The 17,368-nt window shown below is 41.4% G+C and overlaps 1 non-coding gene across 1 annotated transcript; it reads right to left on the bottom strand.

The window, feature by feature from the left end:
• Positions 1–17,022: 17,022 nt before the first annotated feature.
• On the bottom strand, positions 17,023–17,105 carry TRNAL-CAG. The gene has a single exon. It is a non-coding gene; the product is annotated as a tRNA-Leu (tRNA).
• Between the last annotated feature and the right edge of the window lie 263 nt (positions 17,106–17,368).

Genomic DNA, 17,368 nt, shown 5'->3' with positions numbered 1-17,368 from the left:
TTCATGGTTCTATAATTTAGAGGCCCCAATATCCCCACTCACAAACTAAATGTGTTTAAATGAGATAAATATTACAGCAGTGTTTCCACCATATTTGATTAGGGCTTTTATAATGCTGCTTTTTTTTTTCTTTAATGTAATCTAAATTCCATTTATAATTTTGAAGAATGCTATTAACTGCGGCAGCCATAAAAACCTTTTATTTGTGTGAGACCTGGGTAAACATTTTTGTGGTGCCCAGGAGCACTGCAAGTTTTTCTCTTTGGGGAGACAAATCCAAATAAGTCTCAGCACAATCACTAATGTCACAAAAAACCTTAAATTCTGCAAACTGAACATTTTTAAAGTTTTTCCAAGGAAGATAACAGTGAAAGTGGCTCTCATTTAATTTGACTGCAGGCTGGAGGATACCCCCAGGAACAGAATTCCTGTCCAGGGAAGCTGGAGATGGTTCATTCACTGCCCTGTTCCTTTGGTAAATTGGCTTACCACCCATGGTGGTTATAGGAAGAAAAGAAGTCCTTTGCAAACACAAAATCTTGGAATGATTTAGGTTAGAAAGGACCTTAAAAATCATCTCATTCCACACCCTGCCATGAGCAGGGACACCTTCCACTATCCCTGGTTGCTCCAAGCCCAGTCCAACCTGTGTTAGCCACAGTTTCTCTGGGCAACCTGTGCCAGGGTCTCATCACCTACACAGCCAAGAATTCCTTCCTAATGCCTAATCTAAACCCACTCTTTTTGGTTCAAAACCATTCTCCCTTTTCCTGTCACTCCATCCCTCATCCCAAGTCCCTCTCCAGCTCTCCTGGAGCTCTGAAGTCTTCCTGGAACTTTCCCTTCTCCAGGATGAACAGTCCCAAATCTCTCAGTATGTCTGCAGAGGTCTGGTTGGTTAAGACAACACAAAAGTCAAAAAAGTAAAATCTGGATTATTTAAAGGAGGAAAAAGAGTCACTCCCCGTGTGACAAACCTGAGTAATTTGGTTGTCATTGTCTCCTGTGCAAAGATTCCATCCACTGTTACTCAAAAATGTGTTTGTGGGGAGATGAAAATTTACATTCCTGTATATATTTGTTATTTACTGAGGGGAAAAAAATCCCAGTTATGGATGAGTTTTTTTCACTGCCTAGAGCTTGGCGTTCATCATCATGAAATAGGGGAAGGAGGAAGCCAAAGGGAGGCTTTGCCTGCTCTATTTCAGATTTTCACTTGGGGCTGGATGAATAACTAAATAAAATATCGAGTGTGAGGAGTCTTTTGTTCTCATACAGCCTGCAGGAAGTCACACAATATTCCCTACTTGCAAACAAGGAGTAACAACTTGATGAAACTCCCAAAAAATCGTGTTTGCTTTTTCACACTACCTAAGAAAAGGGATCTTAGCCATGACTCCAAACAAACTGTAAGAAATAATAATTTTTCAGGGATGGAAAAGGCCTTTTTTCATCCAGGTTTTCATGCAAAGAGTTTGTATTTGTCAGAAGTCTTCAAGTTTTAATTAAAACCAGGAAAGCGTTCGAATTGGATTTGAAAGATTTTTGAAGCTAGAGAATTTTCATGCTTTAAAGGTGAGCAGTTTTTATTTTTTAGCAATTTATCAAAAAAAGATTTTGTTTTTCCAACATCTGAAGACATTCTGGGTGAAAAATGTAAAGTGTTGTGGAAGGAGGCTTTTCTGATGGAAAGCCAGGAATCATATGTAAAGAAATCCTAAAGAAGGATTGAGTTCTTTCCAAATGAGATTATTTCAGCTTTTCTTTACTCTTTTTTTTTTCCTTTTAATTCTGAATCCTTTTGATATGGGCAAACCTACAGAAATATAAACTGGATTTACATATTCCCTCTTTTGTGTGTTTTCAAAAGTGAAATCTGGCTGACAAGCATTAAAAGTGACAAATTAGTAAAGAAAATAAACCAATGTTCTTTCCACCCTCTATAAATAAATCCCTGCGATATAAAACAGAAATCTGTGAAATCATTTGCTGTAAATGTAAGTTCAGGGCAGTGAACATAAAGGAAAATTTAGATATCATCCAGCATATGCACAAAGAGAGATCTCCATGGTAAGATATCCATGCTAAGCAAAACCAGACTGAGCTGGAATTCACCTTTAGTGTGGTGACAGCCCAACAAATGTTAAAATGGGGCAGAAATAGAAACAAAACTAATCCCCAGGACACCAGATTTTCCCAAATCCTCTTCTCTTACTGGTTAAAATATTAATTATGCCATGAGAAGCATGACAGCAGTGATTAATGTTTCTATAAGGAATGTGCTCTGACAGCCAAATCATGATCCCCCATCCCTGGAAGTGTCCAAGGCCAGGTTGGCTGAATCTTGGATCAACCTGGAAGTTGTCCCTGCCTGTGGCAGAGGCATGGAACAAGATGATCTTGAAGGTCCCTTCCAACCCAAACCATTCTATGATTTTCCCACATATAATTGCTAATTCCACCAAATTTATGGAAGGGAATGGAATTCAGAGCTCCATGCCTTTCCAGGATGCGCAAAAACAAGAGTTGGTTCTTCCCTGTGTGGTACAAGTGAGGAACTGCATTGCAACAGCTGGTGCTGCTACCCAGGGAACAGTTCATCCAGCTGGAGTGGGAAATTTGGGAAGAATTTCTCCTTGGAAAGGGTGGTCAGGCATTGGAAGGGGCTGCCCAGGGAGGTGCTGGAGTCCCCATCCCTGGAAGTATCCAGGGAATGTCTGGATATGGCACTCAAAGCTCTGGGCTGGTGACAAGGATTCGTCACATTGGACTCGATGATATTGGAGGTCTTTTCTAACCTCAGTGGTTCTGGGATTCTCTGGATTGGGCTCATGATGGCCACAGAATCAAAATTCCCTAGAGCTCCAAGAAAAAACTCATGGATTTGATTGAAACAGAGCCCACAGGACAAGCAAGACCAAGTGGAAAACAGTCTGCCATGGCTTTGTATGAAAATAGTAAACCAACTAAAAATTTTAAGTTGCATTTCTTAACATTATCAGTAGAAAAGAAAAAGTTGTGAAGTCAAGAAAAATATTCTAAAAAATTTATTTTTATTCTTATTACTTTTTTTTTTTTTCTTTTAGAAGGGACCTAAAAAATCATCTCATTCCACACCCTGCCATGGGCAGGGACACCTTCCACCATCCCTGGTTGCTCCAAGCCCCATCCAACCTGTGGCAGTTACTACTCACTATTTACTACAGTTAGTATTAATAAAATTTTCTTTATACCCTTTAAAAATTTTAAACCTACTTTACCTTTCTCTTAATCCTATCTTACAACAAGAAGTAAATAAATAAGTAATTAAGCAGCACTGAAGCCCACCACACTCATTAGCACATTAATTAAAAAAAAAAATCTCAAAATTAAAAAAATCTTAAATTAACAAACCAAAACCACTCCACAGCCAAAGGTTTTATTTTTCTCATGGAACTTTTTGGTGCTGACACTTTTTCCAGATGAAATATAAAACTTTGAGAGACTTCGTAGAAGGCTGAAAAATGTCAAGTGATGGTTTGGGATTGGAGTGAAGAGGAAGGAGGGGATATTTGGGTTATTCATTAAAAAAAGACAAATCCCCTGAAAGGAGACATTTCTTATGGAAATATCACTCCTTGAAACCAGACAAAAAGGCTTTTTTTGTCTGGGATAGAGATTGAGATCAGTCTGAAACTGGGGTTGAGCTGTGAATCCAAGACCTGCCTGAGCCACTGGAGGTTCACTGAGTCACCTGGCACCCAGGAGAAATTCCATAATTTCTGGATAGGGCTCTGAGCAGCCCGATTTAGTGGAATTGGATGTTTTTTAGAGTCCCTTCCAACCTTTCTATAATTCTATAATTCCTGTTTCTACGTGATGTTTATCACACGAGTCTGTGGTTGAGAGGAGCTGCAGTTTGTCTCTTTCCCATGTGTCCAGAGTGGAGTTTACCCAGCTTTGCTGGCCAAGAACACACACAAAAAAGGACATTATCCTCTTTTCTCTTCTCATCCCAGGAAAGACCCATTTTCCAGATGATTACAATATCATTTCAGAATTTTCTCCATGCCCCATAAGCTCTGAAAATGCAAAGGATCTTCAGGAAATGTGCCCTGGTGCACTTGTGTGGGATGAAAAGGCAAAGGAAAAGGTGTTTAAAAATTACAGCAGAAGTTCTGGGGGAAGGGAGGTCTTGAAAGGACAAGAATGGATTCCTCTTCTCAGTCCTAATTAGGATTTGAGAAATCTCTGTGGGTTAATGAAGAGCAGACATGTTGAAATGTCACTTATGTACATGGCAATTTAAGAGTCTCCCTTTCTGGAGAGAGTTATTATGGCATATTAATGGCCAGTGTCTCAAAATCACAATGGAAATGAATCCTTTGCATTAGAACTGAAGAGTGAGGAGGAGTTTTCTGGATGCATTAAAAATGTATTTAGTGCTTAACAGGCCAAAAGGAGAAAAATTAAGGAATAAACAATTGGAAGAGAGCAAATAATTGATAATAAGCACACACCATCATCCCAGGAATCACCAGAGCACCTGCTTGACAAAGCAACATCCTTTTCTCTACTGCATTTTCTCTAATAACATTTGCCCCTTTATTTTTCAAAGATCAGTTAACTGAATTTAGCCCTTAATTTAGTTTGTTTTCACCCTTTAATTGCCTCCTTCCATGTCCTGAAAATGCAGCTTTGCTTTCTGCAAGGGCTCCCTTCGAGTTGCTGTGTTAAATGCTCTGGGCTAATCAGAATCACTGGTTTGGACCATGTTTTCAGTTCTATCAGGGTTATTTTATCTGTTCCTTAGACAGCAAAAAATCTTTCCTGTGAGGGTGGTGAGGCCCTGGCACAGGTTACCCAGAGAAGCTGTGGCTGCCCCATCCCTGGGAGTGTCCAAGGCCAGGTTGGAAGGGGCTTGGAGCAACCTGGGACAGTGGAAGGTGTTCCAGCCCATGGCTGCCCAAGTTTTTTTTGTGATTCCATGATATCTGGAAAACTAGAGGTAAGTAGAGGCAACTAAAACAAATTGTCAGGTTCCCAAACAACAATCATTTTGTGTTTCTCATTTTCTTAAAATCTCCCAGCTGGGAAAGCAACATTCCCTCTATATCATCCTCAAAGATTTAAAAATAAACTCTTTTATGGTTTGGAGTTCTTTTTTTAATCAAGAGTGGAAAAAAAAAATCATTCAGGGACTACAATTCCCTGTATACTGAGTTTATTCCAAAGAACAATTTAACATGAATTCCTCAGATTGGATGCTCCTCTGTTCATATCCTTCTGTTCCACTTTGGACTCTGCTGGGGAATATCTGTGCCAATATTCCTTGCACCATGGCAATTTCCTGCTCTGGGAATTCCTTGAAATGACTTAGAATGGTGTAACATTGCTAAGCCCATTACTCTCATCCCACAAAATGAGAGACACCTGCAAGCAGATGGGATTCCCTGTTTACTGTAGTGTTTATTAGCTGGCAAAATTCGTAGGCCATCTATATTTAATTCAGCACATTCTGCTTTGATTCATTGGCATAAAATAAATATAGTGAAACATCAAGGCTCTAAGAGAAATAGGGAACTTAATTTTCTGCAAAAAGTCACTCTCATTTGGATTTTTGGGTGCACTGGGTACTGTGAAAGCATCAAAATAATGTAGAGTTGGTAAACCAAGATATTTTGGGGTGCAACAGTTGTTATGGTCATGTTTGAAGATGCTGAGCAGGCAGCCAAAAGTGTCACTCAGTGACAGCACCTCAGCAGGGCCAATGACACACAAAGAAGAGGAAACAGAATTGGGATCACTAAAAATAGAGCTCTCCTGCCACAGATGCCAGATTTATTTCCTTTGTAGGAAGGACAGAGCAAGGCTCTGAAGGTACCATCCCTCTTGATCTTCTGTGTAAAGCAACCAGGGGGATATTTTTGTTTGGTTTGATGTTTGCTTTGAGTAAAAATAAACCAGAATAGGAACATTGCTGCTTGTTTTGACATTAGGCATGGTTAGAGAGATGCAGAAAGATGAGAGCACAAGAAACAGCTCCTTCTCTGGGCATCTTAAATCCTGTTATCTCTTGTGGGAGTTGTTCTTGGAAATGGTCTTTGATTGTCAAAATAAACTGGTTTGGCTTCAAAAAGAAGGCCTCATTGAGACCAATTTCCACAGAACGTGGCAGGTGAGGCACAGGCACAGGTTGCCCAGAGAAACGGTGGATGTCCCATCCCTGGAAATGTCCAAGGTCAAGGTGGATGGGGTTTGGAGCAACCTGAATGTTGGAGAAGGTGCTGAAAGATGTCCCAGCCCACAGCAGAGTGTTTAAGGTCCCTTCCAACCTAAATAAATTCTCTGTTCTTAGCACTTCTCAAGGCTCTTTTTCAATTCTCACAGCCCTGACACAAGCTCTGACTTTTGCTTGTTTGCCGAATGTTTTTGAAGATGGGATACAGAAGATTCAGGAGAGGCTTCTCCAAGTCGACAGATCCTCCAAGTGACAGATTCTCAAAATAAAATGACACAGCTCAGTCACCTCCAGCCTGTTGGGCTCAACTGGTCTTGGAGAGTTTGGTCTTGAAGTCCCCTGCCCAGCCAGATGCTGCTTTTTAAAAAATTGCATTTGGAGATTTAAAATGTGTGAGAAGCTGAGAAGCAAAATCAGTGTTTAGAACTGGAAATCAGCAAAAATAGTGTTTAGAACTTTCCAGAGCTTTCAAAAATCTCAGAGAATGGGAAGGAGAGAGGAAGAGAGAAAGGAAGGGAGGGAGGGAGGGAGGGAGGGGAATAAAAACCCCACAACAAAGGTTGAAATACTTGAGATTTTTTAGATAATTTGCATCTGATGCTTTACTTACTCACTGACTAAAAAAAAAAAAAATAATTTTAGAAGCACAAACTTCAAATATTTCCAGTCCACTGACCTTATAAGGAACCTCCAATTAGAGGGGGGAGTGGTTCTTTTTTCCACCCACTTAATAGCGCCAGACAAAAGTCAAACCACTGGATTTGCATTCCCCTCCCTCCACCAAACAAAAGGAAAAGATGCTACAGCTGGAATTGCCCATCCCCTGCAGTATCAGGAGCATGGGAATAAAAGGAAGGAAGGAAGGAAGGAAGGAAGGAAGGAAGGAAGGAAGGAAGGAAGGAAGGAAGGAAGGAAGGAAGGAAGGAAGGAATCTACATCTGCCTCTGAAATACTGCAGGATCCAAAGCAATTTATCCAGTGAATCATTATTTCAGTGTGAGATCAAAGGGCAGATTTCACCTCCTGGTGTCTCACAGGGGCTGGAGCATGGAACAGCTGAGCCCCTGCTGCAACACAAAAGAAACTAAATAAGAAAAAAGCAAAGCTCTAAAAATCTACCAATTAAGAGTGAACACAAATGTACCAAGTTATTAAAATGGTGGGGATCCATGGGGATATTTATATAAATAAACTCATCAACACATTTTTCTTGGGCAAACAGGTTTAATGTAAGGCAGCCCTGGGGATGTAATGAGAAGGTCTTTCAGGTCCTTCCTACTCAAACTGTTCCACGAACTTTCAGGATCTCTATCAACACTATCCCTGAAAGTTTTTGCATTTACTCCTCAGTCTTCCCCACTCCCTAATTCTAAGAATTATTACTGGGGTACAAAAATTGGGTTCTTATCCTGCCACTTATTAAAAGCCTTAAACAGCTCCTGTTTTGCCCCTTGGCTTACAGTTAGAAAGAACAGAGTTGACACATTTGGTTTAAATAGGATTAAACAGAAATCCCTCATCCTGATAATATCTCAGAGCATGAGATTCCAGCTGAGCATGGAATTGGTGACAAGATGTCTGGAAGTGTTTGGAGAGGCCCTTCAGTGCCAAGGGGATGGGTCCTGGAGTCAGAGAGACCTTTGAAGTGGATTTTCCCAAATTTTGAATTAAAGTGAGCACAAAAAAGTTGAGTTGTCTTTGTTTCTCTAAAGATTTACATTGCTGAACCCCAGCTTGATGAATGTGTTGTTTAAAGAAAGGTCTTTGGATCTGCTGGAGAAAATGAGAAAAAACCAAATTGGGTTTGAAAACAAATATGTCTTTTGATCATTGTCTTATAAAATGGATCAATTTCTGCCATCATTAACTTCCAGTATTTTCTGCATTGCAAAACTGAATTTTTGGGATCCCTAGGGAAAAGCCTCTTCTCTTCTATATTTCATGAGGCTTTCTCACACATTTCCTGTGAGTTTCCTCATTTCTGCTTATTCTTGACTTTCCCACCTGGCCAGGTCTCCCCTGTTTTATCTCTGTCTCCAATGCACAGTTGGAAGTGGAAAGTTCCCTTGTCAGAATGTTCAGCAGAAAATTACTCAAACAAATTGGTTTTCTCCTAACTTCTCTTCCCAAAACTTCCTAAGAAACATAAACACCGTGAAAAAAAGGAACACAAAAAGTGCACTTTCACACCAGGGAATCATAACCTTTTTTAACATAACTCCAGCTATTTTTCAAGTACCATTTTTGCTGTTGTTTTTGTGGTGTTGCTGCAGTGGCTTTTGGGTTTTAGACACCAAAAAATTATCATTATTTTTAGGTATAAAATAAGAATAACTTTTTAATAACTATTCATTACTAGTTTGTATTTTGGCTGATTCTCTGTTAAGAAGAATTTTGGGTCATTCCTCTTCTCCATTGTTGGGTTTCTTCCATGTTTTTGCAGAATACCTCATGCTTGACTCACCACAAGTTGGTCAATGCTGATTTTCCAAACATCCAGATTTTCAAACTATCTATTATTATATCCATAACCTGTGCATTACCCTCAATATAAGTTTTGTTCCTACCAGGCCTTCCAAAAAGAGACCAGAGACTTGTCTTTATCTCAGGATAAAGATTTTCTATCAAAGCAAATATGATTTTAGTTGTGCATTGAATAGAACAGCATTAGTGGGCAGAGATTTTCTCTTCTAGCCTTTGCCTGGCAGCATGTAAAATAATATTTGTTTTCCTTATTTGAAGAGGAAAATGAACTTGTTCCCCTTTCTGTGTGTTAATAAAGAGAGTAAAACAATGGCACCAAAAGTATCTGAGTTAATGAAGTATATTTCCCTTCAGATTTGTGTCTTGCTGGTTTTGAATCTTGTGGAAATATAACCCTTGAGAACCTTTGAGATCTCTGCTCTTTTGCCAGAGGGTTTTTGATTTAGATGAATTAAAAAACTGCAAGGAAAACACACAGAAAAGGCAACAGCCACACACATAGGACAGCCAGGTCATCACATCTAAATCCAGCTCAAAAATACTTTGGGATAGATCAGACTCTTGGGAATGGGCTGGAAGAGCATCCTTGGGGCAGATAACCCCTGCTCTGCCTGCTTGTCTCCTATCAGGATCTTTGGTCTGTGGCTTGCAGTTCTTGAGAGGGGAATGTGGGAATATGAGACTGGAGGGATTTGGGTCCAGATCCAAACATTTCTGTCCTGATGTCCTCATCCATGTGCCAGCTGGAGACCTGCCAGTACAGGCAGCAATGACTTCAGAATTCACAGGATCACCAAACCATGGAATGTTCTGAGTTGGAAGGGGCCCACAAGGAATATTGAGTCCAGTTCTTGGTCCTGCACAAGACAACTCCAAGAATCACCATGTTCCTGAGAACATTGTCCATGATTTACGTGGGGCTGTCCAAGATCTTCATAAAAAGGGCCTCTCCAGTCGGTCATTCCACCCTTTTAAATTCAGTTCTTCCAGCCCTTGGTGTCAACAATCCATCCAAATTATTCTGGTTTGGAATGTTTAACATTTTGGTTGTGGTAGGATCCAGACCCAGAGCAAAATCCCACAGCAGTTAAGGACTGAAGGAACAGATTGTTCCTGCTCAGAGCAGTTTGCAAAGAGCGTGAAGAGACAGACAAGCAGAGACTCCAAACCCAGGGATCTCAGCACACCATCAATTCCAGTTTCCCACAGGCATTGCCCACAATGACCATTAAGTTCCCTCAATGAAATTCAAAGAACTGGATGTGTGTTCCAAACCAATTCCCAAGACTAGCTGCTCCATCAGCTTCCTGAGGAGCTCTCTGTCCTGAGTTCCCTTTCTGTCCTTCTTGAAGGACAGGAGTGGAATTTGCTTCCTTCTGCACCTGGGAACTTCCATGGTCACCATGTCCTTTCAAAGATAAGTGAGAGTGACTTTGCAATGACATCAGATCCCACGGACCCATCCTGTCCTCCATTCATGCATTCTATAAGTCTATTTTGTCCTAGTGTTCCCTGAGTGGATCATCCTTCCCTGAGGATAAATCTTCCCTGCTCTGGCCCAAGAAACTAGGATTTCTGAAGACTGATTTTACCAGCAAAGACTTAAATGAAGTACTTGGGCAATTTCCATGTTCTTTGCCACCAGAATTCCCACCCTGCTGAGCAGCAGCCCCTCATTTTCCTCACTCTTCGTTTTGCTGCTGATATTCCTGCAGAAAACTTGCTGCCCTTCATGTCCCTCACCAGATTTAATTCCAGATGGGCTTTGACTTCCCCCTCCAGTCGTATCCATCAACTCCCTTTTATTGATTTTTTTTTTTCTGCAGATGGAATTATGTGGAGATCTACAACACAGGGAGCACAATCCCAGCTCCAGAGCCCATATTTGTTGGTCCATCTCACCAGGATTTTTGCAACTTGGCCAGCTTACACCACATATGGAGTCTTCTTTCAATGGGAAAACATGGAAGTGTTTTGTCCAAATAAAGGCAGGGAAATCTCAATGCATGGGGTTTGGAGGCAGACTTGGTTTTGATGCATCCCATGAAAAAGTCACAGAAAAAAGGGAAAGACACAGGATAAGGGCTGGAATTGATTTTTCACTATGGGATGGAATGCCAGCAGTGGTTTTGTCTGTGTGAGTGTTCATGTAAAAACCTGCTGGGGTTTCTGCCAGCTCATATGGAACAAGAAAGATGCCTGTGCCACCCTACATCCCAAAACCGGGGGTGTCAGGAAGAGGAAAGGCTGGGAAGTTGAAGAGGCAGGATATTTCCTTTGGTTTTCTTTTCAGATGCCTTGTTAAAAAGAAGCTCTGATTCATGACTTTTTTCATGGGGAGAGATTTCTGTATGAGGACTGCAAGGCTCAGCCAGAGACTTGGGCTCTGTCTGGGGCTTTCAGAGTCCACCTGATGGGTTATTCCTGGAAATCACATTCCCTTCAGCAGTGACATGACTTGCCTTCCTCTTTTCTCTGTAATAATCTTCATTTCAGAATCAGTGACCTTTACTCTTTCCAAAATTCAGCTCCCCAACACCGCAAGGAGGCAAAAGGGTTTCTCCTTTGCCTCTCCCATTTCCACAGGTTATAAATGTTCTGTTTTCTCTGGATATCATTGCCCAGTATAACTTTTATCAAGGGCCATTAACACCTCAAGTTTGGGAAACTACTGAATTTAAGATTTTTGAACAGTGATTTTATGTTATGCATATTTTTTTTCCCCCAGTTCTTATATTTCTCCTGGTTATCTTCAGTTTCTCATTGGATCCTGGAGAGAGGAAGCTGTTGCCAGAACACCTAGGATGCCAACTCTTCTGTTTTAAAGTATCCAGACCATGGATAACAGGTTTGAAAGCCATAACATCAATGATACAAGGTACACATATAAAATTCCACTGCACACATCCAGGCACTTTCAACTTGGAGAGATTTCCCACAGGAGAGCTCAGTTTCTCCTGCGCTGATTTATTCTGATGCTTTGTTCCTTTCCATCTCCATTCATCAAGGCTTGAATGGGATAACAGCCTTAATAGACGCTAATTAGCAATATAAACCATCCACTATGCAGTAATAGCAAGCTCAGACTGAAGAAAGCCCTGTCAAAATAATGGTTGGGCCTGATGATTGAAAGGGGAAAAATGCAGTTGGATTCTTAATACTGGAGTGCAACTGAGAAAGAAAAGAGAAATTATTGCTTTCCCCATGTAGATTATAAGCAATTAAGGAGGGCATGGAATAAAACTTGGACTGGAACCCCTTTGACTTTCCTGTGTCAGCTCCTCCCTGTGTTTCAGGGTGTTGCAGGAGCTGGAACACAATTTTTGTGTGTTTATTATCAGCTCTGGTTTTATTTCATGCTCAAACAGGGATGAACAGCCCCAACCAGCACAGATTTCCTCCTGGAAAGAGGAGACACATTCTAGATTCAGCTCAGGGCCTTCCTTTCACTGGGTGCAGATGTTTTGCTTTTGCTTGGAGGATTGGTATGTGCTAATTGGGCAAAGAACAGTAATTAGTCAGGGTGTGTGGGCGGTGATTTGTCTGGATACCACCACAGAGCCTCCCATAAGGCCCCGAGGCTGGAGCAGCCTTGGGAACCCTCCGTAATTGCCTGGTCAATTAGTTCACTGCAAACACCTGGAATTTGGAGTGTCTTCCTCCCTCTCTCCAAATCCTTCCTGCTCAAATATGGAACCATTGCAGTACATTTGGAAAACAGGCATTTTCCAAGGAAAAAGAAAGATCACTTCCCGCTGTGCTATGAGATTATATCAGATCATAGGATGGGATTGTAACAGAAATTATTTCATGCAAACATTGCCTGGGTTGTGCAGAGAAAACCGTTCCATCACACATGAACTTTACTAGATTTTTAATATATTTTATATATTATTGTATTTTTATTAATTTGTTTTATATATTTTATATATTATTAGAACGTTATCATTATTATATATGTTATACAGTCAAAACCCATAGAAATTAATTGGTTGGATGTTCATTGGTCCCAAGTAGTGCAGTTCTTAATATTTGGGTTCCTACTGGATATGGAGTTCTTTGTCTCTGATATTAATTAGGTTCTCATTCTCCTTTCTTTTATCTCTCTTTTCCCAGAACAGGTGTTTTGGACCATGGTGATGAGTGATGGTTGGAGTTAATAGTTTTTATCTTTTGTGTATTTTTTGTGCTACTCCCAATCCACTGAGATGTTCAGACTTCATCAGACCTCGCCTGGTAAAACAATCTTTTTCAAATAAACTTCAGTTCCCTTCCCACATGACAAAGGTGAACAAAAACCCCTGACTAAAGTTGTATAAAAATTTTTGAACTTGGTATAATTTCCAACAGTAGGACACGAGGGAATGGTCTGAAGTTGTGCCAGGGGAGGTTTAGGTTGGAAGTTAGGAGGAGTTTTTCACTCAGAGCTGGTTGGACACTGGAACAGCTCCCCAGGGAATGATCACAGCTCCAAGGCTGCTCAAGAAGGGTTTGGACAAGGTTCTCAGGCACAGGTGGGATTGCTGGGATGTCCAGGACCAGAACCTGGACTCAGTGATCCTTGTGGATCCCTCCCAGCTCAGGATATTCACCCTGGGAAAGACATTCTAAAGTATTATAATGATATTCTAAAGTATTCTAGAGTAAAGACATTCTAAAGCAGTAACCCAATGCCCAATGTTTTAAAGCTGAACATGTTCTCACCACATTCTGCTGGGTCACTTTAAAGAAGAACACCAGGCCACTGACTGAACTTCACTTGTCAGCAGGCTGTCCTGAAGTCCCCTGGCCAAGAGCAGATCCCTGCTCCAGAATATTTGGATGCCAATCAAAGTGCTGGCCGTGCTGCAAGAATCAGCTGCTGAGATTATTCTGACTTTAGGAAAACCACAACATTCCTGTGAATTTGAATATTAAAGCTCATCAGAAAAGGAGCAACTTTTTCCAAGTTGGTGTCCACTTAAAAGTTGTTGGAACAAGCAAATCCCATGTTCCTGTCTCTCTGTTTATCCACCCACCTGGCTATTTATGCAGCTAATTTTCCTCAAGACCTTCAGAGTTCCTTCTGGGTTGCATCATTTTGCGGGGAGTATCTTACACCTTATGGGATCTGAAAAGAAATATCTCTCCCACCATTTGGCTTCTGCAAGCCAGATTTGGGGAGTAGGATATTAATTTCCTACAAAATTCCATGTGTAAAGCATTGGTTCCCTATATATATATGTGTGAATACATATTTATGTGTATATATAAATATACGTATGTGCATCTGTGTATATGAACATACATACACACACGTGTCTATATAAATATATATGAAGTCTGGAAGGCACTGGAGACATTTTTGGGGACCTGCAGTGAATGTTTTCCTGGGAAATTCAACCAATTTTCTTCTCTACCATCAAATTCCAGTGTTTCTCCTACATGGTCCTGAAATAAATGGGCAGGAGATCTTTCTCCTTTTTAATGCCTTTATTAAAGAGATTCAGCTCAGGTGGGGAGAAATCGACGGGTCGCGCCCACGCCACCGCTGTCCCCAAGAGTGGCACGGAGGAGGAGGGTGATGCAGCTCTGTCCGCTGGTCTGCAGGCAGAGCTGGGGACTGCATCCTCACGGGAGATTCGCAGATTCCTACTTTTCGGTCCAACACTTCGGGTCCCCTCCCCAGTGAACATCCTTTTAGGTCAGGGTGAGGAGCAAAAAGGATCCAAGCAGGTACTGGACTTCGCGCCCATCCTTAGACATCACCTAGGGTCCCCTAATTCTATATTGGTTCGTTGTTTTTAGGGGTTTTCCTAGAAAACGGGAAGATTTTGGAGCAGTGCATTCCTCATCTGCATACGTGGTCTCAGGCCACTCCTATTCTCCTGGGCTGCTGTGTCCAGGTGTAGCTCCCGGGCAAGCATCGGGAGGACCATGGCTAAATCACGAATCATTGATGGGCAATTAAAGAAGAACTCTTAACAATGAAGCTAATTTAACAGCAACCGGTCCAACCGGTTTTAGCTCTGTAACCTTAAACAAAAATAGATAACTTTTTATTCATAACAGTCCTGCTTCTGAGGCATTTCTAAATTGGACTTGGTGTGTCCAAAGGAGATTCTTTCTGCCTTTCCAAAAACCCAGAAATCAGAGTAAATTCCAACCAAATGTCTTTTATTATATAATCCTGTTTATTAAAAATTAGTCTACAGATGGTGTTTCTTTTTAAGTCCATCACTGAAAGCTAGAAATTTTTTTTGGTTGTTTCTATTTACAAACAATAATAACAACAAAAGATGATGAATTATCATCAGTTATTCTGTAAAACCCCTGACATTTTTGGAAAGATGAAGTTTTTAACACAAATGTTGCATAACAGGAATTCTACAGAAAAATGCATTAAATTCCAAGCAGTTCAGGCTGTATTTTCTTTCATTTCCCACTGCTCCTAATAACACTATTTGTTCCTCTCTAACCCAATCTTTCTCATTCTTTGTTGGTTTTACATTCTGCAAATGCCCGTGGACAGTTCTGCTCCCCTTAGTCATGGATTAGACAAATTGCACACATTGTTTCCTTTTAATCTCATCTCCCTCCTGACTTCTGAAATACTCGGAGTTGCTCTCCACCATCCTCAGCAGTTTACCAACACTTGCTTGGTATTTTGATGTGCTGGACCAGCACCATTCCACAGTGGGAGTCAGCTGATCCCAAAACACTCAATCCTCTCTGTTCACCAGCAGTTTTGGGGGAAGCATCTCATTGCTGATTGCACCAGAATATCTGATTTTGAGAAAGCTGTTGCACTCGGATATTCTAATTAGAGACAAGGCTTGGTGTCTTCTCCCACACAAGTAATGACAGGATAAGGTGAGCTGGCCTCAAGTTGCACCAGGGGAGGTTCAGGTTGGCTATCAGGAAAAAAATATTCACTGGAGATGTGGTCAAACATCAAAACAGGCTGCTCAGGGTAGTGGTGAAGTTGCCAACTCTGACCATGACAAAAACCTTCTAAGGTTTGGGCTCTTGCAGCAGCCAAATGTTTCCTTCCAAAATGTCTGTCTCAAATGAAGAGTTTATTTTTTTAACTTAAAACTTGAAATTCATCACTTCCCTGACATCAGCCCTGCACTTTTTTTCCCCCTTCCCCACAGCAGAAAAAGTACTTTGGCAATGATATTTAAAGGAAGGTGCACACCCAAGTCTGCAGAAAGTGCTGCTGCATTGCCCTTATTAAGAAAGTGAAGATGGGATGATTCATCTGGTCCAATTTCTTTGCTTTTCAAGACAAACCAGTTTTCCTGCTCTTTCTGTGCACCTTTGTTTGCTGGACTCCCCTGTCTGCCTGGGAGGCACACAAGGATCTCAGGGATTTGATACTGGTTTTGAAAATTAATGATGGAAGAAATCCAGGGTCTGGGATTTGATTGCAATGGAGATAAGCTATAACCAAAAAAATCTTGTGAAAGAGGAGTGGAGCAGTTATTGCTGAGAGTTCCTGCTCTGACAGATGAGGATATTTCTACTACCAGCAGTACTCAAACACTGCAGGGCTGGATAAAACACTCAATAAAAGACATCATCTCAAAGAATTTGCAGTATAAATGTTATGAAGCCTCACAGGCATTAGGGAAAAAATGGTGCAGTAAAAAGACTGTTCTGGGTTTAACTGCTGCAGCTACTGCTTTTTATTTTTCTTTTCCGTGTTGTCTTGTTTAGGTTTGAAGAGGATTTCTGAGTTTGAGAACCACAGAATTGATAGGTTTGGTAAAAACCTCCAAGATCATCACATCTAGTCTTTGACCAAATGCCACCATGGCCACTGTATTCTGTCACAAAGTGCCATATTTATTCATTTTTTAACTTAGCCCATTTCTCCATCCTGTCCAGGTCCCTCTGTAGAGCCTTCCGTGCCACAAGCAGATGGATTTCCATCCCGACACTGGCATGGTACCCCTGGGCTCACCCAAGGAGCCTGGGTTTATCCCCTTCCCCTTCAAACCTTGTTTAAAGCCCTCAATCAGCCCCAAAACTCATGGCTTAGAACTCTTTTTCCCCCCTGAGACAGGTGAGCCCACTTTTCACCAGCTGCCCCAGTGCCTGTAAAACACCAGAAATGCCAAAATTCCACCTGAGCCAGGTTGATCCTATGGAAAAATAAAACCCCACCTGAAACAGGTGTTGATTAGTGGAAGGGACACTTTTTATGAACATGAACAACCAATAGTCGGGTGTTAATCCTGGGACTCGACCAGACCAGAGGGATTTCCAGGAACGTCTCTTACACAGAGAGGCAGCAGAATTCCCTGTGAGATGGCTCTGGCCAGCAAAGAAGTTGTCAGGAGTGGGATTCGAACCCACGCCTCCAGGGGAGACTGCGACCTGAACGCAGCGCCTTAGACCGCTCGGCCATCCTGACCCCTGGGAGCTCTTCCCCTGCATCCTGAAATTCCTGGGAAATTGTTTTCCATTGAGTGTGTCCTTTTAGTGTGTGGAGCATTTCCTTGGGCATCCAGGATTCTCCTCTGGGAAGCAAAGAACAGCCTGGACTCTGGAACTGACAGGAGAGTGCAGCCAGGTAGGGGTCAGTCTCTTCTCCCAATTAAAAAAGAGATAGGAAAAGAAAAAATGGCCCAAAATTGCACCAGGAATGGTTCAGATGGGATGTTAGGACAAATTTCT

The sequence above is a fragment of the Onychostruthus taczanowskii genome, unplaced genomic scaffold (assembly GCF_017590055.1).
Source record: "Onychostruthus taczanowskii isolate IOZ18803 unplaced genomic scaffold, ASM1759005v1 scaffold213, whole genome shotgun sequence".
In the NCBI taxonomy this organism is placed as follows: domain Eukaryota; kingdom Metazoa; phylum Chordata; class Aves; order Passeriformes; family Passeridae; genus Onychostruthus; species Onychostruthus taczanowskii.
This window is presented reverse-complemented; position numbering and strand designations above follow the sequence as displayed.